General features: G+C 37.8%; 1 protein-coding gene across 6 annotated transcripts in view; it reads left to right on the forward strand.

The window, feature by feature from the left end:
- Nucleotides 1-21441, forward strand: part of LOC309648816 (uncharacterized protein) — a 211750-nt gene that overhangs the window by 43618 nt on the left and 146691 nt on the right. Inside the window, exon 2 of one of the 6 annotated variants that reach the window (XR_014256807.1) lies at nucleotides 16474-16545. The exons of 4 other annotated variants lie outside the window; for them this stretch is intronic. The gene's annotated coding sequence lies outside the window, so the exon portion shown is untranslated. Of the gene's footprint in view, nucleotides 1-14800; nucleotides 16546-21441 lie in introns of those variants that run through there. One more of the 6 variants, XR_014256809.1, reaches the window with a different exon arrangement.

Consider the following 21441-nt stretch of genomic DNA (forward strand, 5'->3'; position numbering starts at 1 on the left):
TGTGTAGCTTGTGTGATGTTGTAAGGGTTAAATAAGACACTATAAAACAGTGCTGGATTTTAGGCGCTTAATAAATGTTAGTTTTTCCTTTCACTGAAGGATCTCAAACTTTAAAAATTACTCTTTTTAGAAATTTAAAAATCGGACTACTTACCAGCATTAAAAAAAATTAGTTACGTGAAATGAGTTTGCTTTTGGGAATTCCCTGGTGGTGCAGTGGTTAGGACTCTGTGTTTTCACTGCTGAGGGCCTGGGTTCAAACCCTGGTCGGGGAACTAAGATCCCGCAAGCTGTGTGGCGTGGCCAAAAAAAAATGCTCTCAGTAATTTTTAAGCTTTTAGAAACATCCCTACACATGCACATGCACATGCACACACATGTGGTGCATTACATAACTGAGTTCTTCTAATTGATTCTGAGTTAGAAAACCCCTTTGATATGAAAAAATATGATTGCAAATACTCATTTTTCCAAATATATGTTGTGTTTGTGACTATTGTGTAAGTATAACGTAAAATGCAGATTAATCTAGCCAATATTTGCTTAGCATGTGAAAGAAAAAACTGTGTTCCTTTGACTTTAGAAATAACTGACAATAAGACTACAAGGTGCAAGGTTTAACCTTCTAGTAAACTTAATACAGGCCTCACTAGGAATTTGCTCATGAGTATTTCCTTGTCATTTGCAACTGACAGCACAGGGGAGATCTTAAAGGAATGACGGCAGGCTTCACGGTTATTACAATTCTCTGTTGCCTGGGAAGACAGAGGTTTTCCTACCTTTATCACCATTTCATACTTTCTGATTTTCCAAACTTGCTCTCTTTTTGTAAATCCACATAAATGTCATGTGACGTATTCCTGATAAATGCTATAAATATATTTGCTTACTTGTTAATTGACCCACCTGAGTCCCTCTTTTCTTTCTGTAGTCTTAAAAAAATCCCTCTCTTTTTCATGTTTATCTCTTACCTTCATTCTGTGGATGACCTCTCCAGATGCTGAAGTCTGGACACTCTCCAAGGGGTTGATCCCTGCTGTTCTGGAAGTCTCCAGGAAGTTTTTTGAGGGCTCGAAGCACTGTGTGCTGTGCAATTCCTGATAAAATGGAAGTCTAATTCGGGCAGTGTCTTTGAGTCTGTAGAGGGAGGAAATAGTAAGCAAGTGAACCACTGAGTTAGGAGTTGTTACTTCAGGCTAATGCTAAATTAGAAACTCAACAGTTCAGGTCTAAACATGGACTATCCTTGATAATTCTCTATATGAATTGCCTTTGAGATATTTTTCTTTTGCCCATAGGAAGGACTACAATTTCATAATTTCACTTAAAGTTACATAAAGTAAAACTTGGAATATTTTTCAGTATGTCACAGTTCAGGATAGGAAGCAGGTAAATAATGGAAAAATGAGAACATTGTGAGCTTTATTTGGGAGCCTACTTCAGAATTAAAGCTTTTGGGGAAAAAAGTATACAAATCATATATTTTGAAGCTATGTTGACAGGTGTTGATAAGATCAGGATGTTTTTCTGGTGAATTGTTAATTAATGACTATCTTTATTGTTAATAATGCTTTTTGCCTTAAGCATTTTTTTTGCCTCCCATTTTATCTTATGTTATACTAGCTTTAAGTGGGTATTTCTTGTCATTTGTTTTCCTGTCTCTACTTTCGGTCTCTCTTTATCTCTCTCTTTTTTGAAAAATAAGCTTTATTTTTTAGTGCAGCTTTAGATTTACAGAACAATTACAAAGAGAGTTCCCAAATACTCCACACCCAGTTCCCCTATTAACATTTTACATTAGTATGCTGCATTTGTTACAGTTAGTGAACAGATATTGATACATTGTTATTAACCAAAATCCATACTTCATTTAGCTGTCCTCAGTTTTTACGGAATGCCCTTTTTCTGTCTCAGAATCCAGTCCAGGATACCACATTAGACTTAGTTGTCATGTCATCTTGCTCTTCTTGGTTGTGACATTTTCTCAGACTTTCCTTTTTTTTTTTTGATGACTTTAACAGTTTTGAGGAGTCCTGGTCAGGTATTTTGTAGAATATCCACCAATTGGGATTTTTCGGATGTTTTTCTCATTATTAGACTGGGATTGTGGGGTTTAGGGAGGAAGATCACAGCAGTAAAGTGCCATTTTCATCACCTCATATCAAGGGTCTATACTACCAATACAACTTATCACTGTTGATGCTGACCTCGATCACCGGGCTTAGGTAGTGTTTGTCAGGATTCTTCACTGCCGCCCCCCGCCATCCTTTCCATACTGTACTCTTTGGAAGTAAGTCCCGATGTTCAGTCCACACCTAATGAGTGGGGAGCTATGCTCCACCTCTCTGAGGGTGAAGTATCTACATAAATTATTTTAACTTCTTCTGCGTGGAAATTTGTTTCTTCTCCCCCATTTATTTATTTAATCATTTATTTATTTATTTTTATTTTTTGGCTGCATTGGGTCTCCATTGCTGCACACGGGCTTTCTCTTGTGGTGGCAAGCGGGGGCTACCCTTTGTTGCAGTGCGCGGGCTTCTCATTGTGGTGACTTCTCTTGTTGCGGAGCACAGGCTCTAGGCACGCCATGGGCTTCAGTAGTTGCGGTGCCTGGGCTCAGTAGCTGTGGCTCATGGGCTCTAGAGCACAGGCTTAGTAGTTGTGGCACACGGGCTTAGTTGCTCCGTGGCATGTGGGATCTTCCCGGACCAGGGATCGAACTTGTGTCCCCTGCATTGGCAGGCGGATTCTTAACCACTGCACTACCAGGGAAGTCCCTAATCATTTATTTATATCAGTATACACTCCTGGATATTTATTTTATACTTTGGGTTATAATCCAATCTATTTTATTGCTCAAATTGTTCCAGATTTGGCCACTGGGAGCCCTTTCAGTTGTCTCCTGTGTCCCTTTGACATGCTTTCTTTGATTTGGGATTTTTTTTCCTGCCCAGTCCTAGAATCAGTCATTCCTCCAAGGAACCCATGGTACCTTTTGTTGGAGGATAGTATTAGAAACCAAGATCTGGGTGCTAAGTGTGCTCATTACTACTGTGATGTCATTGCTTCTAGGCCCTCTCAGCTATCAGAGCAAGGAAATGTGTGTATATATAGGTATGTCTCTTTTTAAACAGCATGTAAATGGAATTTTCTTCTTAAAAAAAACCCTATCTGAGGACTCTGTTTTTATAGGCAATTTAAATCTATTTACATTTATTATGAATACTGATTACATAGGAAGCTCTGGGATGCGCTGTCTCATCATAGCTATCCATGGCAGCACCTGTCTCCTTGCCTGAAGTTTTCTCTAACTGCTGGAGTCTACTCAGCCACAAGCAGTCTAGGGTGAAAGTGTCTGAGAGTTAATACCCAGCAGTATCTCTCAACCATTGACTGATAAATATGCACCCCAGTCTCTTTACTCTTTTTTCACTCTGGGCTCCAGTTCTGCATTGGATTTTATGCAGGTCTCAGAAATCTACAACAGGACTAAGCTACAGTTATCCACAGTGGGAACTTGCTTCACAACATACCCTTTTGTGACTGCCTTCCCTTCCCTGTCTCACTTTTCAATTCCCCAACCAGTGTTTCCTGGGATCACTTCCCAAATAAACTACTTGCACTTGAATCTTTGTTTCAGGTTATGCTCCCAGGGGAACCCAAACTAATACACTGACATATGTAGATGTATTTCTATCAGGTAATGCTTTCTCTATATAACTGTGCTTCTCCCTCCCCTACTCCTTTCCTATCTTCTATTTATCTAGTTTTCTTTAATTTTTCCTTACCCTGCCAATAGTTTAGAAGTTTTACACTCTATTTCTCTTCTTTTTGAGGTTACTTTTATCTTTTTAACATGCTTAGTGAGCAATATCTCTGCTTCCCTGTAGAATAATGGAAGGACTTTAGAAAACTTTTAAGCTGATCCATCCTATCATTCATACCATCATTGAGTAGTTTTAAATTCCACCTTCCTTTTTTTTTTTCCCCCCCGCTGTGAGATCTTAGTCCCCCAACCAGGGATTGAACCCAGGTCCTTGGCAGTGAGAGCACAGAGTCCCAACCACTGGACTGCCAGGGAATTGCCCAAATACTGACTTCTTTTAATTAATTCTTACCCTAATTACTTTTAATAATATGGACATTACTTTTAATAATATGTTTTATAGTCAATACTTATTTTAATACATTTATGAATTTCTTTGCTAACTATTCTTCTTGCTTGCATCTGCTTTTGGAGTGTACTTTTCTTCCCAAAGTACAGCCATTTGTAATTCTTCAGCAGTGGTCTGTCTGTTAGTAATACACTCTCTCAATCTTTTTTTGAAAATGTCTTTATTTCACTCTTACTCTTGATAATTTCACAATTATCTCACTCTTTATTTAGTATAGAATTCTAGATGGACAATTATTTTCCCTCAATACTTTTATACTACCATCCACTGAGTTTTATATCCACTGTTTTGATAAGAAATGTGCTGCCAGCCAATATATATGGCAATCTGACTTTTCTTTTTGGTAGCTTTTAAAGATTATATTCTTACATTTCATATGTTCTCCAGTTTTACTAGGGTTTTTGATGGGTTTGTTTTTACTTATCCTATTCAGCAGTGAGGACCCATAACTTCATAATTTCAACTATTATATCTTAAAATATTGCCTTCTCCTATCTCTGTGAATTCTTAATTTACCTTCTTATTATATATAATATCATGTCATCTGCAAATAGTAATAGTTTTACTTCTTCCTTTCCAATTTAGATGCGCTTTATTTCTTTTTCTTGCCTAATTGCTCTGACCAGGATTCCAATACTGTGTTAAATAAAAGTGATGAGAGTGGTCATCTTTGTCTTGTTCCTGATCTTAGAGGAAAAGCTTTCAGCTTTTAACTGTTGAATATGATGTTAGCTCTGGGTTTGTCACATGTGGCCTTTATTACGTTGAGATACGTTCCCTCTATACCCACTTTGTTGAGAGCTTTCACCGTAAATGAATGCTGAATTTTGTCAAATGATTTTTCTGCATCTATTGAGAAGGTCATATGATTTTTATCCTTCATTTTGTTAATGCGGTGTATCACATTGATTGATTTGTGGATGTTGAATTTTCCTTGCATCCATGGAATAAATCCCACTTGATTATGGCGTGTGATTCTTTTAACGTACTGTTGAATTTGGTTTGCTAGTATTTTGTTAAGGATTTTTGCATCTATGTTCGTTAGGGATGTTGGACTGTAATCTTCTTTTCTTGTGATGTCCTTGTCTGGTTTTGGAATCAGTAATACTGGCCTCATAAAATGAGTTTGGAAGTGTTCCCTCCTCTTCTATTTTTTGGAAGACTTTGAGAAAGATTGGTATTAATTTTTTGAATGTTTGGTAGAATTCACCAGTGAAGCCATCTGGTCCTGGACTTTTGTTTTGTTGGGTGGTTTTTAATTACTGATTCAATCTCCTTACTAGTAATTGATCTGTTCAGATTTCCTTTTTTGTTGTTTTTGTTGTTTTTGGCCATACCGGCATGTGGGATCTCAGTTCCCTGACCAGGGATTGAATCTGTGCCCCTGTATTGGAAGTGCGGAGTCTTAGCCACTGGACCACCAGGGAAGTCCCCAGATTTTCTGTTTCTTTGTGATTCAGTCTTGGTAGGTTTTATGTTTCTAGAAATTTATCCATTTCTTCTAGGTTGTCCAATTTGTTGATGTGTAATGGTTCATAGTAGTCTCGTATGATCCTTTGCATTTCTGTGGTATCAGTTATAACCTTTTCTCTTTCTTTTCTGATTTTATTTGTGTCCTCTCTCTTTTTTTTCCATGATGAGTCTATCTAAAAGTTTGTCAGTTTTGTTTATCTTTTCAAAGAATGAGCTCTTAGTTTCATTGATCTTTTCTATTGTTTTTGTTTGTTTGTTTGTTTTTTTAGTCTCTAATTTATTTCCACTCTGATTTTTGTTATTTCATTCCTTTGGGCCTCATTTGTTCTTCTTTTTCTAGTTCCTTGAGATGTAAAGAAAGGTTGTTTATTTGAGATTTTTCTTGTTTATTGATGTAGGCATTTATTGCTATGAACTTCTCTCTCAGAACTGCTTTTGCTGCATCCCATAAGTTTTGGTTTCTATTTTCATTTATCTCAAGGCATTTTTTGATTTCTCTTTTGATTTATTCTTTGACCCACTGGTTGTTCATGTGTTCACAGTTAGATAAATGTTGGATCTTATTTTATTTTTTATGTATACTAATTACGTTTCACACTCTCTGTGTCTTTATCCCCATCTACCATATTCTAGGTGAATTTTTTGTATGTTTTCCGTTTGTTTATTCTTTCTTCAGCTTTGTCTAATCTATTTAATCTAATTATCAACTTAAAAATTTATTTATTTTTATTTTTGGTTGCATTGGGTCTTCATTGCTGAGCATGGGCTTTCTCTAGTTGCAGCGAGTGGGAGCTACTCTTCGTTGTGGTGCGCAGGCTTCTCATTGCAGTGGCTTCTCTTGTTGTGGAGCACAGGTTCTAGGCACGTGGGCTTCAGTAGTTGTGGCTCGCGGGCTCTAGAGCGCAGGCTCAGTAGTTGTGGTGCGTGGGCTTAGTTGCTCTGTGGCATGTGGGATCTTCCCGGTCCAGGGATTGAACCTGTGTCCCCTGCATTGGCAGGCAGATTCTTAACCACTGCGCCACCCGGGAGGTCCCTAAATTAATTTTTTAAGAAAGGTTTTCTTTTATGCATGGATAAAATAACATTAATATTTGTGTAATATTTAAGTATTCTAGAGCCTTTACTTTACAGAAATTATCCCCTTTTGTGTAAATCTGTTGGTTTATATGTGTATATTTGTAGATGTATACCTATGCGTTATACATATGCAAATATATTTAAATTTATATGTTTGAAATACACACACATACAGAGCCCATTGCTGGGAGTGAGAAACTCTCAGTAATTTGAAATGCCACTGTACTGGATTGAATTGTGTCCTCCCAAAAGATATGGTTAAGTCCTAACCCCTGATACCTGTGAATGTGACTTTATTTGAAAATAGTATCTTTGCAGATGTAATTAAATTAAGATGAAGTCATACTGGATTAAGGTGGGCTAATCAATGGCTAGTGTCCTTATGAGAGGGAAATTTGGACTCAGACAGACAGATAGAGGGAAGAAAGCCATGTATGGATGGAAGCAGAGATTGGAATTATGCTGCCCCAGCCAAGGACCACCAAGGATTGCCAGCAACCACCAGAAGCTAGAAGAAGCAAAGAAGGACTCTTCTTGAGACTTTGGCAGGAGTGTTGGCCTGCTGACGCCTTGAATTTGAACTTCTCGCCCCCAGAACTATGAGAGAATAAAACTTCTGTTGGTTTAAGCTACCCAGTTTGTGGTACTTTGTTATGGCAGCCCTCAGAAATTAGTATAGACACCTTACATAAGTTGTTGGCAGCTGTGCTAAAGCCATTCAAGTGGAGAAAGCCAGTAGGCAAGTGAATGTAGACCCTTGGAATTTAGGGGACAGGTGAAGACAAGTGATACATATATTTCCTTATTTTTCTGTTGGACTGTGTTTCCTATTTATTTGTAGTAACTCTATAAATTCTGGATATTAGTCTTTTGTTATACATAAGTGTAGACAATTACCTCATTTTGTTTTGTACTAAACTTGGGTAACCAGTTTGTACAAATACATTCCTTAGTGATCAGTATAGCGGAGAATTAAGAACATGGCTTCTGGAGTCAGAATCCCTGTGTTGTTTTTTTTTTTAAATTAATTAATTTATTTATTTGTTTTTGGCTGTGTTGGGTCTTCGTTTCTGTGCGAGGGCTTTCTCCAGTTGCGGCAAGCGGGGGCCACTCTTCATCGTGGTGCACAGGCCTCTCACTATCGTGGCCTCTCGTGTTGCGGAGCACAGGCTCCAGACGCGCAGGCTCAGTAGTTGTGGCTCACAGGCCTAGTTGCTCCGCGGCATGTGGGATCTTCCCAGACCAGGGCTCGACCCCGTGTCCCCTGCATTAGCAGGCAGATTCTCAACCACTGTGCCACCAGGGAAGCCCCCCTGTGTTTTAATGTCACTTTTTAGCTGTATGATCTTGGAAAAGTTATTAACCTCTGTAAGTGTTGCTTTCCTCCTCTATAAAATAGGGATATACCTACCTTATGGACTTATGGGTGATTCAATGGGATAATTCTGGCAAAGTACTTGTTAGTGTCTGTTAAAAATTATATATTAGAGAAATATTAGCTATAATATTACTATAATTTCTCCTACAAATTTATGTCAGAAATTCCTTTGGTAAATATTATTTTTATTAATTTCAGTAAGCGTTTTGTTTGTTAAACATTTATTAAGAAGTTCTAAATAAAAAAATGAGTAGAATTCAGGAACAATTTGTTTGTGAAATAGCTCCTTCAAAAATGGTGAAATTTAGTTAAATTTTTTTCTAATAAGTATTACAATACCTACAAATTCTAAGTTGCAGATCTGACAAATTAAAAATGATAGCTATTTGAGCTTATTATGTATATATGTATATATATGTATATTCAGACTGAGAAGTATGCAGTATAAACTCTATTTATGTGAGAAAATATTATTTCCCTGTCTTTAAAAATAACCTCTTTCAGATTTTGTTTTTAGCTCAATGGTAATGCAGTGTTACTTATATTTAATTACTCTTTTGAATTTTTCTGCTGACTTTGCACATGTAATTCCTATATGTGTAACCATCAGAACTTCCCTCCCAAATTATTTTCTTGAAGTACCTGTATGTGTGGATAAGATGATCAATATATAGGTAGTTGTCACCAGCTTCTTAGTCAGTGTTGCCATTTCTCATTCATAAAAATTGTCTCCCATTTTTAAAGACTTCTATAATATATAGCATATGTAGTATCACTCCTATTTTTATTCTTCATACCAAAACTAATAGAAATTTTCTTGTGAAAAAAATCTTTGGTTTATTTTTCGAAACCCCTTCCCAGAAAAACTCTTTAAAATCCTTTTCAAAAAAAATTTTTTTTTATTTTCCAAAGAGACAGAATCTCTCCAGTTGATAGTTCCTGGAAAGATTCTATGACATGAATTGGCTAAGACAGCTTGTAATAACATTACTTAGTATTTTTCTGGCACAGTAGGAGAGATGTCCACAACATATTCCTGTAAAATCCTGTGGGATTTTGTGTTCAGATTTTTGCAAGCCAGAAGCACAAGTCCGTGAAGGTAGTCGTTTTTATACTCAAGAAAGGCTTTTCGTTTTTTGTGTTATGTTAATAAATATGGAATGACCTCAACACCAGAGGGCAGTATTTTATAGTAGTTGCCAAAATGTCCTCATAGTCTGTGTAATTATCTGATGGATTAAAAAAGATGTCCTGTGTATATTTAGTGTTTTTCCCCATGTTGCTATAAAATGCACCTGGTTCTGAGAGTCATAATGAATCTAGAATTTCATAAACCGCAGGGTTTTTTAAAAAGCCAGTCTGTCTTGTGGAGTTAAACCTCCCTGAATTAATTTTCACACTAAGCTGTGCCGTTTCCAGTGGTTAGTCTGGTTGGCAGGGATGAGTGGCTTTTACGCTGCACCACGTGCCCCGAGCCCAGGCCCAAAGGAGGTCCTGCCCTGTTAGGGAGTAAAAGTCGGATTCATTTGCAGCCAGCAGACTTGGTTTGGCTTCAGGGGTGGTCAGAATTTGTGAATTTTGTTCGAGTAGAGTATCCTGATCTTAGCAAGAAGAGAATGGGCTTTAACTCCAGAAGCTTTAATAAAATTTATTTTATTAAAGGTAAAATTTATTTAATGCACATTTATACTTTTTGCAGTTTAAAAACAAAAGACAATAGTGAGGATATTTCAATATATTACATTTGGTTCCCCATTTCTTTTTGTTTGCTAGTTTCAATTCAATATAACCAAGATATTTGAATCTTTTAAAATACTCTTCTAGTCTTCAGATATCCTTGTTAAAACAGGGAAGCATATTTGTATTGACCAGGTAATTCCTATTTTCTCTCTTTAAAAAAGGTTTTCCGGGAATTCCCTGGCAGTCCAGTGGTTAGGACTCCACACTCTCACTGCCAAGGGCCTGGGTTCTATCCCTGGTCAGGGAACTAAGATGTCCTGTGCATCCCACAAAACCACGCGGTGTGGCCAAAAAAAATTAAAAAAAATAAAAAGATTTTCTTGCTACACATTATTATAGAAAATAAATATGGCAAAGTAAAAAACACTTGTAATCTCATCTGATAAACAAGATTTCATTATATATACTCTCTGCTTTTTTCAAATTTTTTCTTTCTTAAAAATACAGTAGAAACATCTGTACATGCTATTTTATAATTTGTATTTTTCACATAACAATGTAATAAGTATCATCACTTCTCATGATTATTTAGTATTTTATACTATGAATATGTATGATTCATTAAATCAGTTTACCCTCCTATCAGCAGTACATGAGAGAGCCTGGGTTATTCACACGCTCACCTACTATGGGTATTACTATTATTTAAAAATCCCCCAATTTTGTTAATCTGCGACATTCATTCAACAGGTATATACTGATGGCTGACCATGTACCAGGGATTATTCTCAGTGCTTGGGATAGATTAGTGACAAAGGACAATCCCTGACCTCACGAAACTTATATTCTAGTGGAGAAGACAAACATATAATAAATGTAGTAAGTGAGTAAATCATTTAGTATTTTAGAAAGCAATAAATGCTACAGAAAAAAGAATCAGAGCAGGTGAAGGGGGTAGGAGTGAAGAGGGTGCAGTTTCAGTAGGAGAAGTCAGGGTAAGCCTAACTGAGACAGTGACGTTGCAATTCTTCTGATTGAAGTGACAGATATTTTAATTTGCATTTTTATTATTACTAAGGCTAAACATCCTTTCATATGTTTATTCTTATGTGCATGGTCTGTTCATGTCCTGTGCCCATTTTTCTGATTGGAATGTTAGTTTTTTTGTTGTGATTTATTTTAAGCAAAACTTTTCTTTTGGAAATAATTTCACACTTACAGAAAGGTTGCAAAAACGAATACAAAGAACACCTGTATGCACTTTACCCAGATTCCCATATTATTAACATTTTGCCCATTTTTCTTTCTTACCAATTCTCCATATATCTAGTTTTTTTTCTTGAACCATTTGAGAGTAAAGTTGCATACATCATGACCTTTTACCTCTAAATGCTTTTATGTATATTACCTAAGAATAAGAATGTCCTTTCACATTACCATGGTGCAGTGATCAACTTTAGTACGTTTGCATAATGCTTTAATCTACTGTCAGCATTCCACTTTTGTCAAATGACCCAATAACCTCGTTTTCCTCCAAAACAAGATCCAGTTTAGATCAGATCTTGCATTTAGTTGTCATGTCTCCTTAAGCTCCCCTATCTGGAAAGTTCAGAGCTTTTGTCTTTTATGATATTGACGTTTTAAAAAGAATATTATTGTCTTAGTCCATTTGGGCTGCTATAACAAAATACCACAGACTGGGTGGCTTAAGAGCAGCAGAAATTTATCTCTGACAGTCCTGGAGGTTGCAAATCCAAGACCAGGGTGCCAGCATGGCTGGATTCTGGTGAAGGCCGTCTTCCACATTGCAGACTGAAGACTTCTTTGCTGGGTCCTCACCTGGTGGAAGGGGGCAGGAAAATGTCAGCTCTCTTTTATAAGGACACTGATCCCATTCATAAGAGCTCTGCCCTCATGACCTAATCACCCCCCAAGGGCCCCACCTCCTCATTCCTAACATAGGAATTTGGGGGGGGGACACAAACATTCAGACCACAGCAAATATGATCCCTCGTTTTTAAAATGAGAATGTTCCTTATTTTGGTTGTCTCTGGTGTTTTTTTGGTGACTGGATTTAGGAAACTTGTTCTTGGCTGGAATACCATTTATATATAATAGTATGTGTCCTTAGCACATCCGTCTTGAGGCACTCCATTCCATCTGCCCCACAATGGTGATGTTCATTTTGATCATCTAATCAAGTTGTTCTATTTCTCCACTGGATAGTAACTCTCTTCCCCCTTAAAATTAATAACCCATCTGTGAGGAGACACTTTAAGTCTATGCAGATATCCTGCTCCTCATCAGAATTTCCCCCCTAAGTTTTGCACCCATTGGTGATTCTTGCCTAACCAGTGTTTACTGCAGTTGCTATAGGGAAGGAAAAAGTTTTCCTTGATCCTCTTAGGGTCCGTACCTGGATCTGAAAATTAAACTGACAAAGACAGAGGAGAAAAGCATACAAATTGTATTGAATTTTTTTCTCCAGTTCTCCTCCCCTTTCCTCATGAAGCCATTCCAGTCAGCCGTTCATCTTCACCACTCCACCAGTACCTCTCAGGCCAAGGTCACCAGTGTCTAGGCACCTCTGTGTTGCTGAATCCATTGGTCAATTCACATCCTGATATTACTTGACCAACCAACAGCATCTGACACAGCTCATTACTTTCTTCATTGGCTTCTGGAACACCACTCACTTGGTTTTCCTTCTGCCTTATAGGCTACTTCTCAGAGTCCTTCGCTGCTTTCTCTTTATTTTCCCATCTCTAAATGCTCGAGACCCCAGGGCTTAAACCTTGGTCTGTTCTTTCTCTATCTTTTTACTCCTTTGGTGATCACATCATCCAGTCTCAAGATGTAAATATTATCTCTTTAATGGAAACTCTGAATTTATATACCCTGTTCAGATTTCTCCTCTGAGCTCCAAACTTGTGTATCCAGCTGCTTCCTTACATCTAATTCATTTCCAGCTAACATACCCCTTATTATTATTTTTTTACCTATTTAGGTATTTGCTTTTTTCCCAGTAGCCTGCAAGTTTCATAAACACAGAGTTTTTTTTTTTTTATTGTAGTCAAGGTTGTTTATACAGCTCCTGGAACAGTGCCTACTGCATAGCAATTGCATCATAAATATTTGTTGAATGAATGAATGAATGTCCTAAGTATACAAATTGATATTTTTTGATGTTTCTCCATTTTCTTACAATGAGTTTATTTCAGTGGGGGTAATCTCCCTATTTTAAGCTATTGAATTTTTTATTCTCTGATAATTTTTTGGCTCATTCCTATAGAGGGAACCATGTTTGGCTAATGCTTAACTAATAATAGGTTTGATCAGTTATTATATTATGGGTTCCTGTTTCAGTTATTTCAGGTCAAGGTGAGAGGAGAAGAGAATAGTTTGGATTTTCTGGGGGTTTATTTTTCCAGACAGAGTTACAGTTGCCTGTGTAGAGTAGAAAGAGAGCTCACCTAGAAGCAGCCAAGGGCAGGGAACTTCCCTGTGGTGCTGAAAAGTTTGGGGTTTTTTTACACCTTTTGTTACGGTTATGGAAGTAGCAGCAGTAGGAATAACAATGAAACAATGAGGTTGATAACAGTTGCTAGCATTTACTGAATGCTTCACTGAGTGCCAAGCACTGTGATAGGGCTTTACACACACTCTCTCACTTAAACCTTATAATTACCTTATGAGCCAAGTACTATTATTATTCCAACTTTATAGATGATAGATCTGAAGCTTGCATAAGTTAGGTAATGCAATAGCCACCCTCCAAGGTGGTTCCCAATGATCCTCACCTCCTGGTTTTTACATACTTGTGCGTCCTCTCCCACATTATACCAGGGCTGGCTGTTCTGTGGGACCAATAGCACACAGCAGTAGTGAGGATATGTTTCTTCTGAAATTAGGTTAAAAAAGACTGTGGCTTCCTTCTTGGACATTGTCTTGTTCTCTTTCTCTCTCTCTCTCTGATCACTTGTTCTAGGGAAGGTGTTAGAAGGATACTCAGGCAGCCTATGGAGAGGCCTGTGGGGTAAGGAACACAGCCCAACAGCCAGCAAGGAATTCAGACCTGGCAACAACCACAGGAATGAGCTTGAAGGTGGATTCTCTATCCCCATTAGAGCTTTCAGATGGCTGTAGCCCTGGCTTGGCAGCTTGCCTACAACCTTGGGAGAGATCTGGCCTCCAAACCACCCAGCTAAGCTGCTTCTGGATTCCTGATCTTTAGAACCTGTTTGAGATAATGAATGATAATTATTTTAAGTGGCTAAGTTTTGGCATAATGTGTTATGCAGCAGTAGATAACTAATATAGTTAACTTGATCAAGAACACGCCATTGATAAGTAGTAGGACAAAAACTTGAACTTGGGTTTGTCAAACTTCAGAGCCTGAGTTCTTGACCGCTGGGCTCCATTGCCGTGGGGATAGCTACAATGTCTAGCCTTCTTAACCTGGGCCTATTGTGAACTGCAACTGACTCTGGGTTTGCTGTGGCCTGTGGGACTGAGAACTGACCCTATGACTTCTAAGAGCATCTTTCCCTCATTCCTAGTATGAATTAAGCTTTTTAAGTATTTAAAATTTTAAGATTTTATGGAGAGCACATTTAAGGTAATCTCCACTTAAACTGGATGTCCAGATTTCCTATTTAGACCAGGAGTCGGCAGACTTTTCTGTAAAGGGCCACATATTAAACATTTTAGGGGGCTTCCCTGGTGGCGCAGTGGTTGAGAATCTGCCTGCCAATGCAGGGGACACGGGTTCGAGCCCTGGTCCGGGAAGATCCCACATGCCGCGGAGCAACTAAGTCCGTGAGCCACAACTACTGAGCCTGCGCGTCTGGAGCCTGTGCTCTGCAACAAGAGAGGCCACGATAGTGAGAGGCCCGCGCACCGCGATGAAGAGTGGCCCCCGCTTGCCGCAACTAGAGAAAGCCCTCGCACAGAAACGAAGACCCAACACAGCCAAAAATAAATAAATAAAATAAATAAAATTAAAAAAAAAAAACATTTTAGGTTTTGTGGGAATAGTAGAGTTTTAAAAAATGCTGTCTTGACCGAGTTTTGAGGCTCTGGCTAGGGGCTGGTCCGTTCCTCTTCTTGAGCAGCCATTTAAATCCATACCCCCATCTACCTCCCTGAAGAGGTTCTCATACTTTGGGCAACTGCATACCCACCCAGGGCCAGATACTTGACAACAAAGGACAGCCCCAATGCCCCAGAGCCCCCCGAAATGATTCAGATTGGCCTGTCTTAAACATACCTACTCTGTATCATCCTTTCCTTTCTGTGGAAACCATAATAAAGATGCTTGACCACAGTTCCCACAGAAACCCCCTCTGCCTTGTGATTGACCCTGGATCTTCCCCTGAGCGACTCTGCAAGGTGTGCTGTGTTCCCCCCAGGGAACTATGAGTAACAAAATTATAAAACTTTTTTTAAAAAATAAATTATTTATTTATTTATTTAATTTTTGGCTGCATTGGGTCTTCATTGCTGCATGCAGGCTTTCTCTAATTGTGGTGAGCAGGGGCTACTCTTTGTTGCAGTGCGCAGGCTTCTCATTGTGGTGGCTCCTCTTGTTGCGGAGCATGGGCTCTAGGCACACGGGCTTCTATAAAACTCTTTTCATTTTCTCTCTTGATCTGCATCTAGTCTCACCATACCTTATCACAGGAAATATGGTTAAACCAGCAGGCCATATGGTTTTGGTCACAGCTACTCAACTCTGTCAATGTGGTGCCAAAACAGCCAGGACAATGTATGAATGATGGGTGTGATTATTTTCCAATAAAACTTTATTTATAAAAATAGGTTGTGGGTCAGATTTGGCCCACGGGTTATGGTTTGCTGATCCCTTCTTTAAAGCATCCTTATGGATGTTGATTTTTCTGATCAATGAGTAACACTAAAGAAAGTTTCACATATGTAAGTTCATTAGTAAAACTTTTCAAGCTGTCAGTTAGATGACACTGAATGACTCTTGCAAAAGCTTGAAAGGCATTTTGTACCCTGTGAACTGTTTTAGTTCTGATGCCTGTCTGTGTTGTAGTCTATTGTTGACTTAAAGAAAAACACACAATGTAAGAGTTGTGAATTTAAGTTTTATTCAGGGTCTTACTGAGGACTGTAGCCCGGGAGACAGCCCCGAGGAACTGCTTTGAAGAAGTAGGGGAGGAGCCAGTATATATATGATTTTTTTTTGGCTAGGAAATAACATGTAGTCAAGCATACATCTTGATTAAAAGATTACTGCTAATCACGAACAGATATCTCAAGGTAATGATTTTAGTGCTTTTTTATGTATGGGAAGATGCAAGAATCTGGGGTCATTGAAATTTTTCCTGAGATATTCATCTATCTAGGGGCCCCTTTTTCCAAAGCACACAGTGCCTCATCCTGTTTTATCATCCTGAATTCTTTTCAGGGTGCACTGTTGCTGGGAGACTGCAGTGGGTTGCGAATTAACCCTTGTATAACTGGATGATGATTGATGCTCTTTGTTCTTTTTTTTGTTCACACCATCATCGTAGTATTATACTTCATATGCTTCTAGAATGACTGTAATAAAAATGGAACCACTGCACAGAAAGCTGATTGTATGCCAGCTACTGTGCCAAATGCTTTTATATTCATTATCATTATTCATTCTCCTAAGGACAACTGTGCCTCCCCATTTTACAGATGACAAAACTGAGGCTTAGAGAAGCCCAAGAGAATGCTTCTACTAAACGGCAGAGGCAGCAGTCAATTCAGGTAGTCTGACTTTAAAAATCATGTTCTTAACCCAGTTATGCAATTACATTTCTGAGATTCCCTTATCTCCTTTAAAACATGTCAAAGCCATCCTTTAAAAATGTCTATTGGCTTCAATTATGATTATTTAATACATTATTTCTTTCATTAAATAACTTTTAATTTTAGGTATCCCCAAAAGGATAGACATACTTTTTTCATAATTGGATGTTGTACAAAGTGGCAGGATTGATTCTTGCATTCGTTTTAGTTCATAATAGAATATATTAGTTTAGTTGGAACTGTTAATTTTCCCTCAGGGAGAATCAAGTGCCCAAGGCACTGATTGATAAATCAATAAATCTTTAGTGAGTCTGGTAAATCAACTGTCACACATATGTCAACCTTTTCTCCAGAGTGTAGATTTTATCCAGGACAAGTGTGTTTGTTCCTTTCTATTGTTTTCTCCCTCAAAATTGTATTATACTAAGATTTTTAAACAAATCCCTAAGACTGCAAGCTTTTTTCCCCCTCTTTTTTCCTTTAAAAAAAAATAGCAATAGGGATCATGCTTTTTCCAGCTGTCTTAGGGAAAGAACTCAGTTGTTTGCATATTTGCATTTCAGCCCCTAACCTCTCCTGAGGACAAATGGCTGTCTGACTATTACGCCCACAGGCACAGCACTGGGACTGTGGATTAAGCCTCTGAATGCTGACTAGTTTTCCGCAGCATTCCCAGCATGTGTGAAGAATGTGTTTGTAGCTGGGAGGCAAACAGAACATCCAAAGCTGAGCAAGAATTTTGAAAAATAGTTGTCTTTATGTATAAATTTATTTTGCTCAGTGTTTTATTCTTGCCGGTTTCATTATTCCTTGTTTCTACTTGCTTTAAAAATAGCTTAGTTTTGTTTGATATCCTGATGACCGAAGTTGTGGTCACTTGTTGTTGAATGCTGCGGTCTTGATTTTTAAATGTTCTTTGTTTCTTTATCATTTAAATACCAAGCCATGGATGGGTGGCTCAGATATTTTTCCTCCTGGTAGAGAAGGCCTGGTGATTTCCAACAAGATCTCTTTGTGGCCTTCCCTCTAAACAAATAAGGGCCCAGTTGGAAGTGTTGACAGGTACTGGAAGGCAACAGCTTAGGTTTGTAGCGCATATAATAGGAACAGCACGGCTTTGAGCTGTGGATTTATTTCTCTAAGTTTAAGTTATTATTGTACCTGCTTCCAGGTGAAAAACCAAATGTATTCTCTCAACTGGCTCTTTACTCTTTAGCATCCAGAGAAGAAGTATGAATTATATTTGGGTAGAAAAACCAAACTAAATTGATGAATTGGCACATTAACTTAAAGGGTCACCAATAGTAATTTATTGAGAACCTTTTTGCAAGCCATCGGGGGTGGAGCAGGTGAGGCATGATCCAAAGTGAAGTAAAATTCAGCCTCTGCCCGCAGGAGCTCAAGATACAGGATGGAATAAAGAGAATGCCAGAGAATTTACCCATCAGGGAAAGAATCCTGTTTGAGAGGTTGTGGACAATGGAGCATTGGAGATGAACTTTGAAGGATTGATGGTATTTCAACAATGTAGCTACATTTATCCTGCCTGTAAAAGCACAGGGGAGAGGGGGTAGAGTGGGGAGAGACCGTGTGTGTGTGTGTGTGTGTGTGTGTGTGTGTGTGTGTGTGTGTGTGTCTGTCTGTCTGTCTGTCTGTGAGTCTGTCTTGTCTCTTTGGGGAATAATTAGCTATTCCCTTCAGCTTGCACAAGTGTAGGGGAGCAGCGGGAGATGATTTTCTAAAAATAATTTAAATTTAAGTCTCATCATTCATTAGGTCTTTAGGAGAACAGCAATGTATATTTTTCTTTCATATGCAGTAAAATTACACCCTTGTCTGTAGGGATGATGATTCCATTTATATAGTATGTAGTTAATGCCAAATCCATTGTTAGCTATTTGTAAATCATAGTGTGACTGACACATAATGAGCTCTATGTTGTAATTCTTAAAAATAGCTACGATAATGCTGCCCCCTAGGTTAGGGTCATGGTGTAAATTCCATCACACAACCTGTGCTTTCTAAATCTCTTTATTCATTATCTGCCTGTACGTTTAAACTGGAAATTGATCCCTAGTCTAGGCCAGATGTTAGGATTAGCAGCAAGTAGTTTAACTATATCGTTGGTTTTGAGGGGCAACTTCATTGTACTGTTCGAATGAGCTAAAATATTTCACTGATAGAATAAGAGATAGATAAAATTTAATTGCTTTTCTACTAGAACTATGCTGCTCACTGGGATTTTTTGCTATGTTATATTATTAGAAAACAATAAATCACATTGTATACTCTTTATTTTTTGTATGTTTTGAGGTAAGAAACTAGTATTATTTTGAATATATGCTTTGCAGACATACTGCTGTGTTAACATCAGAGGGGCCAGGGAAATTAATTGAACAAGAAAGAAATTTCAAAAATAGATGGGTTAAAATATGCTGTTTGTAAATGAAATGGATTAGGATTTGAAGGGAGGACCTTATTGGTTTATAACTGACCAATTATTTTGTAGCATTTCTAAGAAATTTGTAGTAGTAACAGGATTGTAGCACACCTCTGGAATCCATCATAATGGTTTAGTATACAAATGAATCACCTGGAAAATTTAAAGAGTGAAGCTTCACAGGTCTAAACTGTAGATGTTTTGATTCCATAACTCTGGGGTTATGGAATCTGCTTTTCTCCGTAAAAAGCATAAATCTGCTTTTTTAAACATTGTCCCTGGTGGTTGAGAAATGCTTCACTGGAACATAGGTGCTTCAACAAAAACCCATATATAGTACTGAGAACCTGCTCAACGAACATGTATAGAGTTTGAATTAACAATGGAGGCAGGCTGTGTCAAGCGATGGTTTAACCCGCCACAGTGCTGGAAGCTAAAATTATTGGTGTCAATGCTTTTGGGTTAAGTATAGATCATCTATGATTAATGACAGTTTTGTTTCTTCCTCTCTAATCTTTTTTACTCTTTTCCCCCTTTTTCACGCTTTTCTCTGCTGGCTAGAGTACAGTACTGAGTAGAACTGGTAATGGTGGACACCAGTGATTTATTCTTTTTTCTTCCAGTTTTATTGAGATATAATTGACATACATCACTGTATAAGTTTAAAGTGTACTTACATGTAATGGTTTGACTTACATGTATTGTGAAATATTACCACAATAAGTTTTTTATTATTTTTGTGTGTGTGTGTATTTTTTTTTTTTTGGCCGTGCCACGCGGCCTGCAGGATCTTAAGTTCCCTGACCAGGGATTGAACCTGTGCCCCCTGCAGTGGAAGCTTAGAGTCCTAACCACTGGACCACCTAGGGAATTCCCCACAATAAATTTAATTAGCATCCATTATCTCAGATAGATACAATAAAAAGTCAGTTTTTCACTGTTGAGTATGATGTTAACTGTGGGGTTTTTCACATATGGCCTTTATTCTTTTGAGGAGATTTCCTTTTATTCCTAGTTTATTGAATATTTTTATCACAAAAAGATGTTGAATTCTGTCAAATGCTTTTCTGCATCAATTAAGATGATCATGTACTTTTTTCCTTCATTCTGTTAATATTGTGTATTACATTGATTGATTTGCATATATTGAATCATCTGTGCATTCTGGGAATAAACCCCGCTTGGTCATAATCCTTTCGTATAATCCACATAATCCACTTGTATAATCTTTTTAATATGCTGCTGATTTCAGTTTGCTCTATGAGAAATGCTTCACTGTTTTGCATCAATATTCATAAGGGATATTGGTCTGTAGTTTTCTTGTAGTATCTTTGTTTAGAGTTACAAAGTGTTCCCTCTTTAATTTTTTTGAAGAATTTAGAAGGATTGATGTTATTTCCATCGAATTTAAGAGTACTTTATATATTAAGAATACTGTTCCTTTATCTGTGATATGTTGCAAATGTTTCCCCCGACTTGTTTTCTTGACTTTGTTTATGGTAAAACTATGCAGTAGTTTTTAAAAAAATTCCTTATGTCGTCAAATTTATCAATTTTTTTCTTTCACGGATTCTGAATTTGAGGCCATAGTTAGAAAGCCTTTTCCTAAACTCAAGTTCAAAAAATTCACCCATGTTTTCTTCTAGTACTTGTGTAGTTTCACTTTTATATTTAGATGTCTGATTCTTTCAGAGTTTATTCTTGTGTATTGTGAGGGGCATGGTTTTTTTTCTAAGTGGTTAATCGACTGTCTCAGTACCTTTTATTAAAAACTCCATGAACTCCCCTGTGATTTGAAATACCACCCTTATTATATAATAAAGCTTTATTGTACTTGGGTCTCTTTCTAGACTTTCTATTCTGTTATGCTGGTCTGTCTATTCATCTGTATCATACTGCTTTTTTTTTTTTTTGGCCGCCCTGTGTGGCTTGTGGGATCTTAGTTTTCCTACCACGGACTCAACCCAGGCCCTTGGCAGTGAAAGCATGGAGTTCTAACCACTGGACCGCCAGGGAATTCCCTTTACCATACTGTTTTAAGTATAGAATCTTTACAGTATATTTTAATATCTGGTAAGACTAGTCCTTCTTGTAGCATTTTGTCCCTTCCTTCCTCCCTCTCTCCCTCCCTTCTTTCTTTCTTTCCTTCTGTTTACATATTTTTAAAGACTTCATTTTTTTTAGAGCAGTTTTAGGTTCACAGCAAAATTGAGAGGCAGGTGCAGAGATTTCCCATATATCCCCGGCCTCACACATGTACAGCCTCCCCTATAACCAACATCCCTCACTGGAGCCATGCATTTGTTATAATTCATGAATCTACACTGACACATTATAATCAACAAAAGTCCATAGTTGACATTAGGGTTCACTCTATACAAGGTGTTATATAGTCTATGAGTTTGGATACATTG

Source organism: Balaenoptera physalus (genome assembly GCF_965194825.1).
Source record: "Balaenoptera physalus genome assembly, chromosome: 19".
Taxonomy (NCBI): domain Eukaryota; kingdom Metazoa; phylum Chordata; class Mammalia; order Artiodactyla; family Balaenopteridae; genus Balaenoptera; species Balaenoptera physalus.